Source organism: Phaethon aethereus (genome assembly GCF_964289735.1).
Source record: "Phaethon aethereus genome assembly, chromosome: 2".
NCBI classification, from domain to species: domain Eukaryota; kingdom Metazoa; phylum Chordata; class Aves; order Phaethontiformes; family Phaethontidae; genus Phaethon; species Phaethon aethereus.
The window spans coordinates 5,245,906-5,258,493 of NC_138582.1; the positions used below are offsets into that span (position 1 = coordinate 5,245,906).

The following is a 12,588-nucleotide window of genomic DNA, read 5'->3' on the forward strand; positions in this document are numbered from 1 at the left end:
ATTTTTGATCGCTTGTGCACAGGAACTGGTTTATACAAATAATTAACATTTTAAAAAATCTAGGCTTCTTAGAAGCAAGCTGTTTGTTCTTTTGATATAAACGTGTTGTGGTGGGGTTTTTTTCCTATGGCAGTTTAAACCATGTGGCTTTTTTATTTTCTGCGTTTCCGTATTGCTCAATTGAGAAACCAAATCACTATTTCCTTTCCAGGTCTTCCACTGTAGTTTGTGTACAGGTATGAAATAAACAATAAAATGATATTTCCAATAATTAATGACAATGATTTAACCAGGGTTTCTAAGCCTGCTTGGCAAATGTATTCCAATAGGATAGGAACTTTATCAAGCCAGAAGGTCACGGATTAGCTATTGAAATGGTATTATCTAAAGAAATATAACGTAAAAAGAGATAAGAAGTGAATTATTAAGGATTACTTGAAGGAAAATACTGATTTTGCTCAGGTTGTCCCATGTTTGTAAAACTGTTTGTATCCCTTGTTTGTTAAACAATTGCAGAATTAATTTAGTTCCAAAAAGCAATTTGTGCTGTTAATCCATATCTGACATTCTCATTATCAGCTAGATGAACAGTTACTGGTTTAACTAAATCCTATGGGTTTGTTCTCAAAATGAGGTGAAGATCCCTTACTTTTTGACTTGTTTAGACAGTTTTCAGGAAGGAAAAGCGTAGAAAAGCACCGTGAGGAGAGGTAAGTGTTGCTTCTCCTGCTCCTCTCTTCTGTAGCCTTGGAGAGTCACTCAACGTCTGCCTTCTGGAGTATGTTTTCATCCCAGCCTGTGTTCCAGCTCCTGAAGTAGCTGCCGGGGGCTGGACCAAAGCTCCTGTGCAGGGGCACAAGGTCAGGGCTGCGGGCACTCAGGAGCTGGTGTTGCGTCGGTGCTGAGAATGGCTGGAGACGAAGAGCCCGAAAGCTTGTAAATGAGAATTGTTTGCACCGTGGTTTTTTTCCCCCCACTGCGTTATTCTTTTTGATTATGTTTGTGATGACAAGCCTACTTCTTGTCACTCACATGACAGCTGGCAATTAAGGTGGTGATTTGATTTAGTGATTTCCTGCGGTCTATGATAGTGTATGGATTTCTGTAAGAGAACGTTCCAATTGTGTAGGTGCCTATTTGAAGGCTATTACAGCTAAAAAAAACCCCAAACCTACTCTTTTATGACTTTGTACTCAATTATGCCTCATTAGAGTCTTGTATATTTAGGAAGCAATGCTGCTGTTTAGCCCATTTCCTATCACCTGGAAGTAACTTGATTTACAATTAAGGAAACGGCTCATTTTACAAATATCAAAACTCTTAATGTACAATTTTCATGACATGTCATACGATGTGTCATGTGCTGCTTAAAGTCAAGTTTTGTCGTTTTTGGGAAATGACTCTAATGTAGTCTAGTCAAAGAATTTCATTTAATTACATGTGTAATAGAACTTTCTGCCTTTTACTTAATTGGTCTCGCCTACGTTGTTTCTGCCTATTAGATGATAATTTAACAATTTCTAATTTGTATATCCCTGAGGGAGGCTCAACGGGAATAAATGGGAGTAAAAAAATCTCTGCAGCATTATTCCTCAATTTACTGCTTGATGGCATCTCTTTTTTAGTTGTATAGAGGAATAGAAATGGAGAATAGTAGGCAATAAAAAGGGAAATCTTTTGTATAAAAAACTTAGTTCCAGAATAAAGCAGATTATGTAATCTTTGCTTAGTATATTTACAGTATTGTTTGCTTAGTAGAGGATATATAAACCCAAATTTAATAATATATGCTTCCAGTTTTAATATTAACCCTAGAATGCATTTATATCTGTATAATTGAATAACTTAGAGAAAATTGGCACGTCAGGAGCATGGGGGCTTCTCAGCTGTGGATGGGAAGGTTTATAAAACTACTGCACAGTTCTGGGGTACAATTTGTCTGGTAGTACTAGGCTATCATTTGGGGATAATCTGACTCTGGGATTTGCTGTGTTAAGCTTTTCTTTGTAGATGGGAAAGAGTTTTTTGGGGTTTTTTTGTAAACTTTCAAATTGGCCTAACACTGCGCGTGTGATTGAATGTGTGCGCCCCTTTAGATATTTGTTTGGGGGTTTCAGCTTCTTTGCAGGCACTGGGAACCAGGTGGGACAGGATGGTTTTAAAAAAAAAAAAAGGGTTGGTGATCTATATATGAGATGAATTTCAACTCTCATAAGCTGGAGGCGAATATATATTGATATCTCCCCTCCAAGCTGGCGAATAAGACTGATTCCTAAACTGGGATTCGGTTTGAAATGGATGCCTAAATCTCGATATACCTACATATGTTTTTACGATAGTCAGCAAAATCCAGTCAATTAGTGGAAGCTATATGTAATTTTCATAAAAGAGATCTCAACTCATTGTTTTCTATTTTGGTACCTTTGAATTTTACCTTGCAGTTTGCATTTTTTTAAAAGGAAAAATTGTCTTGCAGAAATTTAGATAGCATCATCTTCTGAGCTTTTATTATCTACAAAGGAGTGCTACGAAGAAACATATTCACAGAACTTTGGTTAAGATTTTTTTCTTAGTCCATAGAATTTAGATTTAGATGAATGAAAAGACTTTGTAAATTTCTAGGTTCAAAAGAAATGCTTAAAAAACCCCTCACCTTCAAAATTTACATATTTTAAAAGACTACCAAAGCTTCTAAATAATATTGTTAATTTCTTACTTGAAATAATTGTTTCTCAGTTTTTGAAGCACTGAAAAGATTAATCTAAAAATATATTTTTAAAGCTAGACATTTTAAAAGGATTATTTCACATAGATGTGAGTGAAATACTTAAATGAAAAATTACAGCACTTTTTAATCCTGTTAGGGTGTTCCTTATTTTAGGAGGAATACTTTCTCTTAAAAATCATGAAAATTTTGAAAAAGCTTAGTAGCATACTTAAAAATGATACCTCCAGTGTGAACTTTTAATTGGAAGGTCCTATTTTGGGGGTTTTGTTTTAAATTGTTCCTTAGCTGGGGGCTTTGTGCGAGCCATGATAGCAAAGGGTGTCTGGAAGTCTACCAAAACCAAAGTGTCTTCATCTCGGACACCATTAGTTGACTGCTCATAACTTGTGGTATTTGTAATCCCCCTTCCCTCCGCTTCCTCCAAATGTAGTGAGGAAATCCGTGCTTAGATAAGAAATTTGTGTATATGAAAATGATAGGAAATGTTGTTTCATTAGTGGCAACAAAAATCCTCTTTTTACCTCCGAGTTCCTTCATGCTAGCTGCATATTCTGCAAAAGCTTCCCAAGCATGACTTTGCTCACAGGTGAACTTTTCCTTTCTAAAATTCAAACTGCTATGTTTGAACTATTTCTGAATAGTAGAAAAGAAGAATGAAAAGCCCTTTTGTCTAGTTTGATTTTAATGGGGTTTTAAAATTTGCTTTAGTTCTTTGTGGAGCATTGTGTCACTGCCTGGACATTAGGCAGGCACACAAACAGGGCTGCACAACTGAGTGTCTGCATCTAATGTACGGTCTATACCACCCTAATTGACTGAGGTAGGTTAATATGGCAGGCAACTGCTCCAAAACGAGTATTTTTCCGTTTTAATAATTAAATAAATACTGACTTTCTAGCTGTAGTTTTCACATCTGAGGCTGGTGGCCATTTAGCTTCACTCCCCTTTCCCATGGGAGCTCAAGCTCATGGGCCTCTGAATGAGAGACGAGTGGCAGGGCAGGTATTTGATAAGATCCGGCAATTTCCAAACGGGATGTTACAGCAGTCGAATTTTGGCTATAACAACAAGGAATTTTAGAGCTGTGCTCATTTTCTGGTACACTAAACAGGAAAATTGGACAACTAATGAAACACAGCGATATGTGGGGCAAAATGTGCAAAGTTAAATCAATATCAACAAGATGAGGTAGAAGTGAAGACATTCCTCGCTTTGCATATTGCTGTCGTTGATCCAGGGCTGTCAAGGCTTGAGTATACTTAGCAGTAGAAGCAACGCCTTGGTTTATTAACTGTTATTTCCTGGGTGGAGGGGAAGTACGTTGAGGCTATCACATCAACATTCATTAAGGATCTACCCGTTGATGAGAAATGGTAGGACCAAGGTGGTCTTTCAGGCTGCTGCACTGCTCAGTGGGAGGGTTTGTTTTCTGAAAAAAGCTTGTTTCTGAGCATGCTTCTAAATACACATTTAGGTGTTACTGGTGGAGGAAGCGCTGAATGAATTTCTCATGCATACAGTGTTTTGTGGGAAAAATATTTAGGTGAAAATTTTATGTGAGTGAGATGTGTATAATTTTTATTTATAGTGCTGAACAGTTGACTTCTGTGGAACCTGTATGTCACCTCAGGTGAAGCTTAATCACAGGGAACTAAGATTTAGGGAGTATGATTAAAGCTTCTTGTGCCTCCACTCATGTTTGTGAACGTTATTCCTGGTATAGTTACAAAATAAGGTCTGTGCATCAAAACTCATGGACCACGTTGCTACGGTGGGAGATATTTGCTGTTGTACTGGTGCTTTGGTTTGTTAAACTGATTAGGTCCCAATTGTCCCCCAACTTTAATCTTTGGCAGGCTAGTTTAAGTATGATGTCACTCCCAAAACTTGCTTCTGGGACTTGAGAATCTGTAGTAAAATCTGTATAATTCCTTTATATACCGAAAGAATCAATGAGGCTGTGGCCAAATAAACATTTGTAAATCCATGGACTGGACTAACTTGAATACAAGACTCTTCAAGGAACTAAAAAACAGCTATTTTTTTTTCAGAAATCCAGAAAATGCGAAGGTTACATGTGTGATAGAAGTATACAGGTTATACATCTAGGAAGGGAAATTGTTTGAGAAAACAGTGACTTGGAAAAGAATTTGGTTATTACAGTAAATCATCTCCAGGTGAACTTCAACTGCAGTGCTCTGGGAAAAGGGCAAATGTTTTCTTTGTCTATTACAAAAACGACAAGCAAGTAGATTGTAAATGAATAATTCACTGTGAATGTAAAATTTAATTGTATCTTGAAGTAACAGTCCAGGGCAAAAAGTGTGTACTTGCACGCTGAGCATTCACGCATCGTATCGTTTTACCCAAAAAATGCTTGAATCACTTCCTTTATGAATAAGTTGTATGTAAAGCTCTGTATCACTTAATTTCCTCTTGTGTAATCTCTGAGATGGACTGCTTCATGTGTGGATGATTCTCAGTTGTACAGCCTGTTTTGGTGTTTTAAGTGCTGTTTAGTTTTGAGCACTGACTTTGGTTTTGACTAAGATTTCAGTATCTTCCCTGAAGATAACCTTTCAGGTGTGTGCAACGTGTTACGGTCAAATTCCTTAAAGAGGAGCATTGCCACCAATTGCATGATTTATCGGCATATAGCTTTTATATAGCTTTATATAGCATATATAGTTCTTTGTCTGAAGAAAAAGTGAGTTGCTGCTCCAGATTTATCATGTGCAAGAGGCTGTGAGACTCCTCTGAGGGTCTTGGTGTCCTACGTACGTCCTACACAGACCCAACTCCACGTGTATCCTACTGTTGTGCCCTGGGACCAGCAACAACCATCAGTGTTGGGACAGGACACAGACCATGCTGTGAAGTGTTCTGGTGGTGATTCCTGATCACAGTGTTTCTGGTTTCTTTGGAATGTTCCAAAAGCAGAGGCACTTGGCATTTTTGTTCCATGTTCCTTAATGCTAGATGTGTGCAGGGTCAGAAGGAAGACGACGGTTAGAGCAGGTGAGTACCTGGTAGGAACCAGGTGGAGGACCACCTGAGGCTACTTGGAAAAGATGCTCTGAGATGCTTGACTTATTTCGCTGTATTTTTATTTATTGGGGTGGGCCATCTTCTCAGTCTTCTCCTGAGAAGATTGAGAGACCTGGGATAATGAGTAGACATGACTGTAGAATGAGTTTTTTTGGTCTTGTTATATCTGGCACAAAATTCCATGTTTTCTTTTGAACTTTTTTCCATATAAAGGCAATACTGAGTTACACAAATGAAGAACTGAGTATGAATATGAACATATACCTTTTGAAATTTATTTCTCTGATTATTAATATTCCACCGAGAGGTAGGAGGTACAGTATGGCATTATTTTGGATAATGACAGGATTACAATCCTTGCTTAGTTCAGCTGCAAGAAATAAAGGGAGGATATTCAACTCGATCTTCAAGTATTATCGTGCTTAGGCTTTTCTAGATTTCCCAATGGAGTGAATGACTATTGATTATTACCGTCTTATGCCCCCTATAGAAATTGGTGTATTTATAGAGTAGGCTATTACCATTATTATTTTAAATTTCTTATTTCATTAAGTAGCTAACAGTTTTGCTGCATGGTGATTGCCATAGAAGTCCCAGTAACTTAAATGAGCAAGGGAAAAAAGATGCAAGTTGAAGCTAATTGTTATGCCTTTTCATTTCCAGTTTATGGTTTTCAAATTTGGAGTTACGAATTAAAAAGCCAGATTCTCAGCACGCATAGTATAATCTCATTTAAACCGAAGATTTATGTAGAAAACGATGTCTTAACACTGTTCCATTTTCAAATATTCCATTTTAGACCGTGGAACTATTCTTTCCTAGTTTAACTTTTATCATCTGGAATGTTGTGGATCAGATAAGTATAAGCTCTTGAATTTTACAGACTTCAGCACTACAGTTTGACTTTTATCTCCTCTTCAATTATATTCAATAAATAATTAAGTTCTAAATGCAAATTTTTTAATTTAATTAACCTTTCCAAGATTAATGGAAAAATTTATCTTTTGCTTTGCATGGTTCAGATATTAAAGCAATCCTTTTTCTTTATGAAGTCAGTTTTAGGCCAGGAGGATAGATCATTACTTATAGGTCGCTTGAGCTACTTATTTTACAGTTGTATTTTATAGTAGTGAATGAAATACAGATTGCACTTGTAAAGCAGTGAAATAATTAGAAGTAAACAGAAGGTATATGTTAATTTGGGTTACTTTCCTGTCTCGTTTTCATCTAGTCATACAGATGTCTTCATCTCATAAGAGATGTGATTCTTGAGGTCTGTCTTTGCCTATAAATTGTTGTATTCTGGGGTGTCACTACTCTACCGTTTTCTTATATCAACTGCAGAACTTGTATTTAGTGTGGAATTATGTGTACCTGAAACATGATGTTATAGAAATGTTATTACTGAGATTGAATAATGGAAGAATCAGGTGAAGTTCCTTTTTTTAAGTAGGCTTGTCTTTATGCATTTTTTTTTCCCCTCGTGTAAGTGAGAACAAGAGTATCACCCTCACCTCTAGCTTCTCCTTTACATTTAAGTCGTTGACTATACATGGACTATTCATATACATAAGCATTTTGCATAAGTAGTACTAGTATGGTCTGGCTTCGGGGTCCCTTTATATCTGTCTACTTTACCTAAGAAAGGAGGATGAACAGGAAGCATAAGATTGAATAAAGTCCCCAACTGCCTCCTTTCAGCTTCATTATGGAAGGAGTTTCCAAATTCATCTGTAGATGATAGTATTTAAATAGGCAGTTAGCCATGAGGAAGAGTTTTTGGATTCCTGTTATATTGTTTCTTCCTAAAGTTAATTGAATGAGGACTATGTCTACGTTTTATTCTTCCAAACTAAGCAGCAGTATTTTATTTACTTAATGAAAGATAAAATCTAGTTACTCTAACCAGATTGTTGCTTTTCTTTTAATACCATGCCTGCTTTTAACCCTGTTTTATTTTAAGAGTGTGACATATTTAATTTCACTTTAAAGATTCATCCTTTTATATGAGATGAGGACATCAAAAGAGCCGAGATGCATCCCTGGGCGATAGGGTGTGCCCGGGACTTGTCCGCTTTCCTGCCAGGAGCAAGGGCAGGAGGTTATGGCACTACAGCCAATACTCCTTTACTGAATTTTTCACCTATTAATTTTATCTGCTACTTGCCACTTCTGTGAAACTGGCGGTGTTGCTTAATTTTCACTGGCACCGCTTTAGTAAAGAGGGATGTGCAAGGTGCCGGCTCAGGAACAGTCATGATGCTGTTTAAAGGAAGTTTTGTTCATTGATACAAAGTCCTTTCTGTTGTGCATTTTGTTGTCAGTACAGAGTAATATTTCGGGGAAAGATGAAACTCATTCTATAAGAAGTGGTGAAATGAACTGCCGGTGTCCTTAATAATTCTGTGCTGTTACTTTAATAGGACTTTAGAGAACTGTCATTGAAATGCCTGCTGCATCATCAGAGGGTTTGTCATTTTTTTTCCCTGTAAGTCATCCTGACAGGTGACGTGAGATGATACCACGCAGACGTATCATCAGCATTGCCAATGAGCTGACCTTTTCCTCTTCATTCACTTAATTTGTATTTGAATAATTTGCATCCCTGTAACGATGCTTGGTTGGCTGAGTAGCTGTCACAACGGCTTGGGCTCGTTTCATGACAAAACCCAGTAGCTTCAAAACACAATTGTTTCATTATTCATGAAAACTGTTGCTACCTTATCCCTCCTCCTGCACAAGCAAGGTTAGCCAGAGAGAAATAAAACCTGTTTTGCATTTGCAAGACTGGCTATTAAATATTTTTACATAATGCAGTGGTTTTATAGAAATATCTCATGATTTATTGAAAACTCTTCTTGTATGAAATTTGGATAGCTACTCACAAAGCAAAGAAGGTTAAAATGAAATTCTAGTCCCTTTTCCTGGAGCAAGTATGTGTTTAAACATCTTTTAACATCTTTTATGTTTTCCCTGATATGTAATTACTGTGAAGGGCAAGGAGCTGTGTATGCAGTTACCCTTGCACAACACGAGCCATCGTTATCCTGGCCATTTGTAATAAATTGAATGCCTGTTTCAATCTGAATTGTCTTTTTTTTTACCTTTTTCTGTATACATTCTATAGATTCTTGTATATTGCAACAAAAAAGGACAAATTTGGGGAGAAAAGAAGTGCAGAGAACTCTTGACAAGAAACATAGATTGCAAAGTAACTGTAGACAGAAGCGGAGAAAGACTTTTACGGCTAAAATACATTCAGTTTCATTATTTTCATGCACAGCACAGTGACAGAGCTGGGCGATGGTCAAGAGGTTGCCTTTCACTGCCTTCTGCTTCTTTTAGGACAAAGCCCATGTGATCTCTACAGATCACTTAAATTGAAAAATCTTTTTAGTTGGTGACTGTAAACCAATATCCAGTTTATCTGTTTTCTCCTTCAGTCAGTTGGCTTCCGGAATTCATCATCTATTCATTAGTAGCTCACTGGTGAAATGCATCTTTTGAGATGGGAGAAAAAGTAGTAAAAGTAAAGCAAAGAAGCTGTGTTTGTGCAGGGGTAAATTTTTAAGGATGAGTGACTGATTTAGGTTATGGCATTTATTTTTTGTTTTGATTTTTCTGTAAAGCCTTCCAATTTATCACACGTTCCATAGGCTGAGGAATAAATACTGAAGCAACACTATTGATAAAAAATGCGGAGACAGAACTTGATACGGATGCTTTCAGTATGAGAGGAAGCAGAATACTGATGATGAAAGGCATATATGTTTAATAAAAAGAGCTAGGATTGAATTTTGTCGTGCTTTATTTTGAGTGTATGTATAGTCTTGAAAAATTTTCTCTCTGTTTCTTTCCTCTGTTCTGCCTACAGCTATATTTGTCATATTGTTTTGTGTGATTTTTTTTTTCTCTCCATAGTTCTCTTTTACTCAGATCACTTTATAGCTGGCAAGTATGTTGTTGAGGATGGTTTTGTATCTTCTCAGGTGACATGGAATCATAGAATAGTTTGGGTTGGGAGGGTCCTTTAAAGGTCATCTAGTCCAACCCCCGTGCCATGAGCAGGAACACCTTCAACTAGATCAGGTTGCTCAGAGCCCCGTCCAACCTGACCTGGGATGTTTCCAGGGATGGGGCATCGACCACCTCTCTGGGCAACCTGAGCTTCACCACCCTCTAGGCTAAATCTAACCTCTTTTAGTTGAAAACCATCACCCCTTGTCCTATCGCTACAGGCCCTGCTAAAATGCTCCTCCTTGTCTTTTTTAGAAGCCCCCTTTAAGTACTGGAAGGCTGCAAGAAGGTGTCCCCGGAGCCTTCTCTTCTCCAGGCTGAACAACCCCAACTCTCTCAGCGTGTCCTCATAGGAGAGGTGTTCCGGGAGGTGTAGCTGTGCTAAATACAGTACACACAGTATAAATAAAAACAGGGTTAAAAAAATTGAAAAATCAGTAGAGGTTCTGAGTACTAGGAGACCTATTTACTAAAGTTTTCCATACCTTAGAGCTTAATAAAAGTTATTTCAAACAGACCTGTACAATGAACTGTTAAGAGTAATCTAGGCTGTATTCCTGAAGCTGATGTGGATTTATTCTAGACTGTTGGGGAAAAAAGTGCTTACATGCATATTTAATTTCCAGAAAAAAAAAATTACGGTATTTCCAGTAATGATCCATTAACAGAAGGATGCAAGCTGACTGCCATCAATTAAATAGTAAATATTGCTAGGCAGGAATGTTTTTCTAATATATCATTCACTTTTCTGAGTGTGGCTCAATAATTAGATGAGAGCTTTTTCCAGGTCTGTTGGGAGATGGATTCTCAATATATTTGTTCAGAAACTAAGATAATTTTTTCTAAAAATATGACTATAGGTAACTAACTATGAGTATTTATGTGAGAATTTAAGCAGTACTGTGTATATAATAGAAATCAAATACTGGATTTGCATCTGCTGATGTACCACAGAATGATGAAGTCATCTTGGAAACAAAGGCAAAAATGTTTTTGTAATGTTCCAGTTGTGCCTCTGTCTTCCACATGCATTGCACATGCAAAATCCAGGAACCCAACCAGCATTTGCCGAATCAAATCATATTTCAATGCCAGTAGGAATTTATTTTAGTCATAGTTTCAGGCCTGATTTTTTTGGTTTTTTTAAATCTACTCTACAGATTTTATCTAGGTGTTTTTCATTACGTTCTTTATTTCTGGCTTGATTCCTGCAGTTACTGTGATACGCTTTTGTAGCTCATGTTGGCTTTTTTATATGCCCAGCACTTGATGGCCTTTGCATGCAAATGAAGAACTCCTAATGATCTCTTGCTGTAGGAAAAAATAGCCAAAACAAAAGCACCCCTTAGAGAGGAATAGATTAATTCCTCTGCCTTTTTTGATTTTTAAATGTGAAGATCAGCAAAGATGGGGTCTGCAGAACAGGTAGCTTCTAGAAACAGTAATTGTTCCACCTTTGTCTCAGCGCTGTACTTGTACTCTTTAATGATGAAGGTAGTCTTGGACCATTAACAGCTTCTCCTGAGATGTCCGGTTTTGCTCAGGGTGAAGCATGATGGGCCTACTTGAATTCATCTTTCAACAGTACATTTCATAAGCTCTAGATTATTCCTTGTTCTTGTAATTGCTGTGGTTTTTCTCCCAAGTTTCTTTTGGGGTCAAGATTCTCTTAATGCTAATTACAGAAAATCTCTTCTGGTCTGGGGAGATTGCAAAACCCTTTCTTGTTGACTCTTGTTACTAGTGTTTTCTTTTTGGCAACATTTATGGAATATGTTTACCTCTTTATATGTAGAAATAGGGATAAAAGTAATCCTGTGTTTTTGTGAAATGCCCTCCTCAGACCCCTTCTCAGATTGTAGTTGCATTTCATCGTGAACGGTTTCCGAAGCTGTTGCTTGGTCTTCTGTTTTCCTTAAGTGCAAAGTCATCTCAAGAGCAATATATTTTAATTCTTCCGTAATTATTTTTCTATTTCAGACGATTCAGGAAATTAAAGATGTTTTGGCAGCACAGTATATTAGATCTGCTATAACCACATTTCATGTGATGTGAGCTGGTCTAAATTCCCTTTTAGATTAGATTAGTGGTTCTAGTTTAACATACAAGTATTTAGTATGCATTATAGCATAATATATTTAATTTAATTTGCTTTTATGCCTTACTGTACATTTAATAAAGCAATTATTTAACCATTTACTACCAATGAATTACACTATGATATTGAAATTAATTTTGCCTGTATTTCATGAAAATACATTAAGCAAGATGGAAGCATCTTCTCAAAGAAAAAGACAAGGGCCACATTTAGGCCCTAGTGCTGTGGTTATTTTGTCTGTCTTTTCTGAGTATTATAAGGAAATTTTTAAAGGAAAATTTAGGAAGTTGGCTTGTAAGACCAATGAAGTGCACATGGCTTCCTAAGTGTGCTACTCTTCACTTCAGGAGACACTTTCGTATATAATATTTTGCTTCATTTGTGTATAGGTTGGGATTAATAAACTACTTGAAATAGTGTGTTCATCAGCATTTGGCCCAGTCCTGTTGCTTTTTTTCCGGAAGTCTTAAGCACACCAGGAGCTTTTACATACCAGGGGTCAAGGCAGATGAGCCTCTGCAGAACCACAATAAGGTCAACTGGTTGCAACTGCAAAACAGATGTCTGGTGTACCACTCACAAAGGCATTAAGTTGTTGATTGATGTTTTGTAAAAAACCTTACCATCTTCAGTAGACTTAGACTTCTGTTTTCGGTAGCATAAATCATATGACATATATCATTAGCATACAGACTAG

At 37.0% G+C, this 12,588-nt stretch overlaps 1 protein-coding gene across 1 annotated transcript in view; it reads left to right on the plus strand.

Annotated features, from left to right (window-relative positions):
- TRAPPC9 (trafficking protein particle complex subunit 9) overlaps nucleotides 1-12,588 on the plus strand; it is a gene marked incomplete at both ends in the record, with an annotated part of 523,602 nt that overhangs the window by 234,952 nt on the left and 276,062 nt on the right. The gene's annotated exons all lie outside the window — the stretch shown is intronic.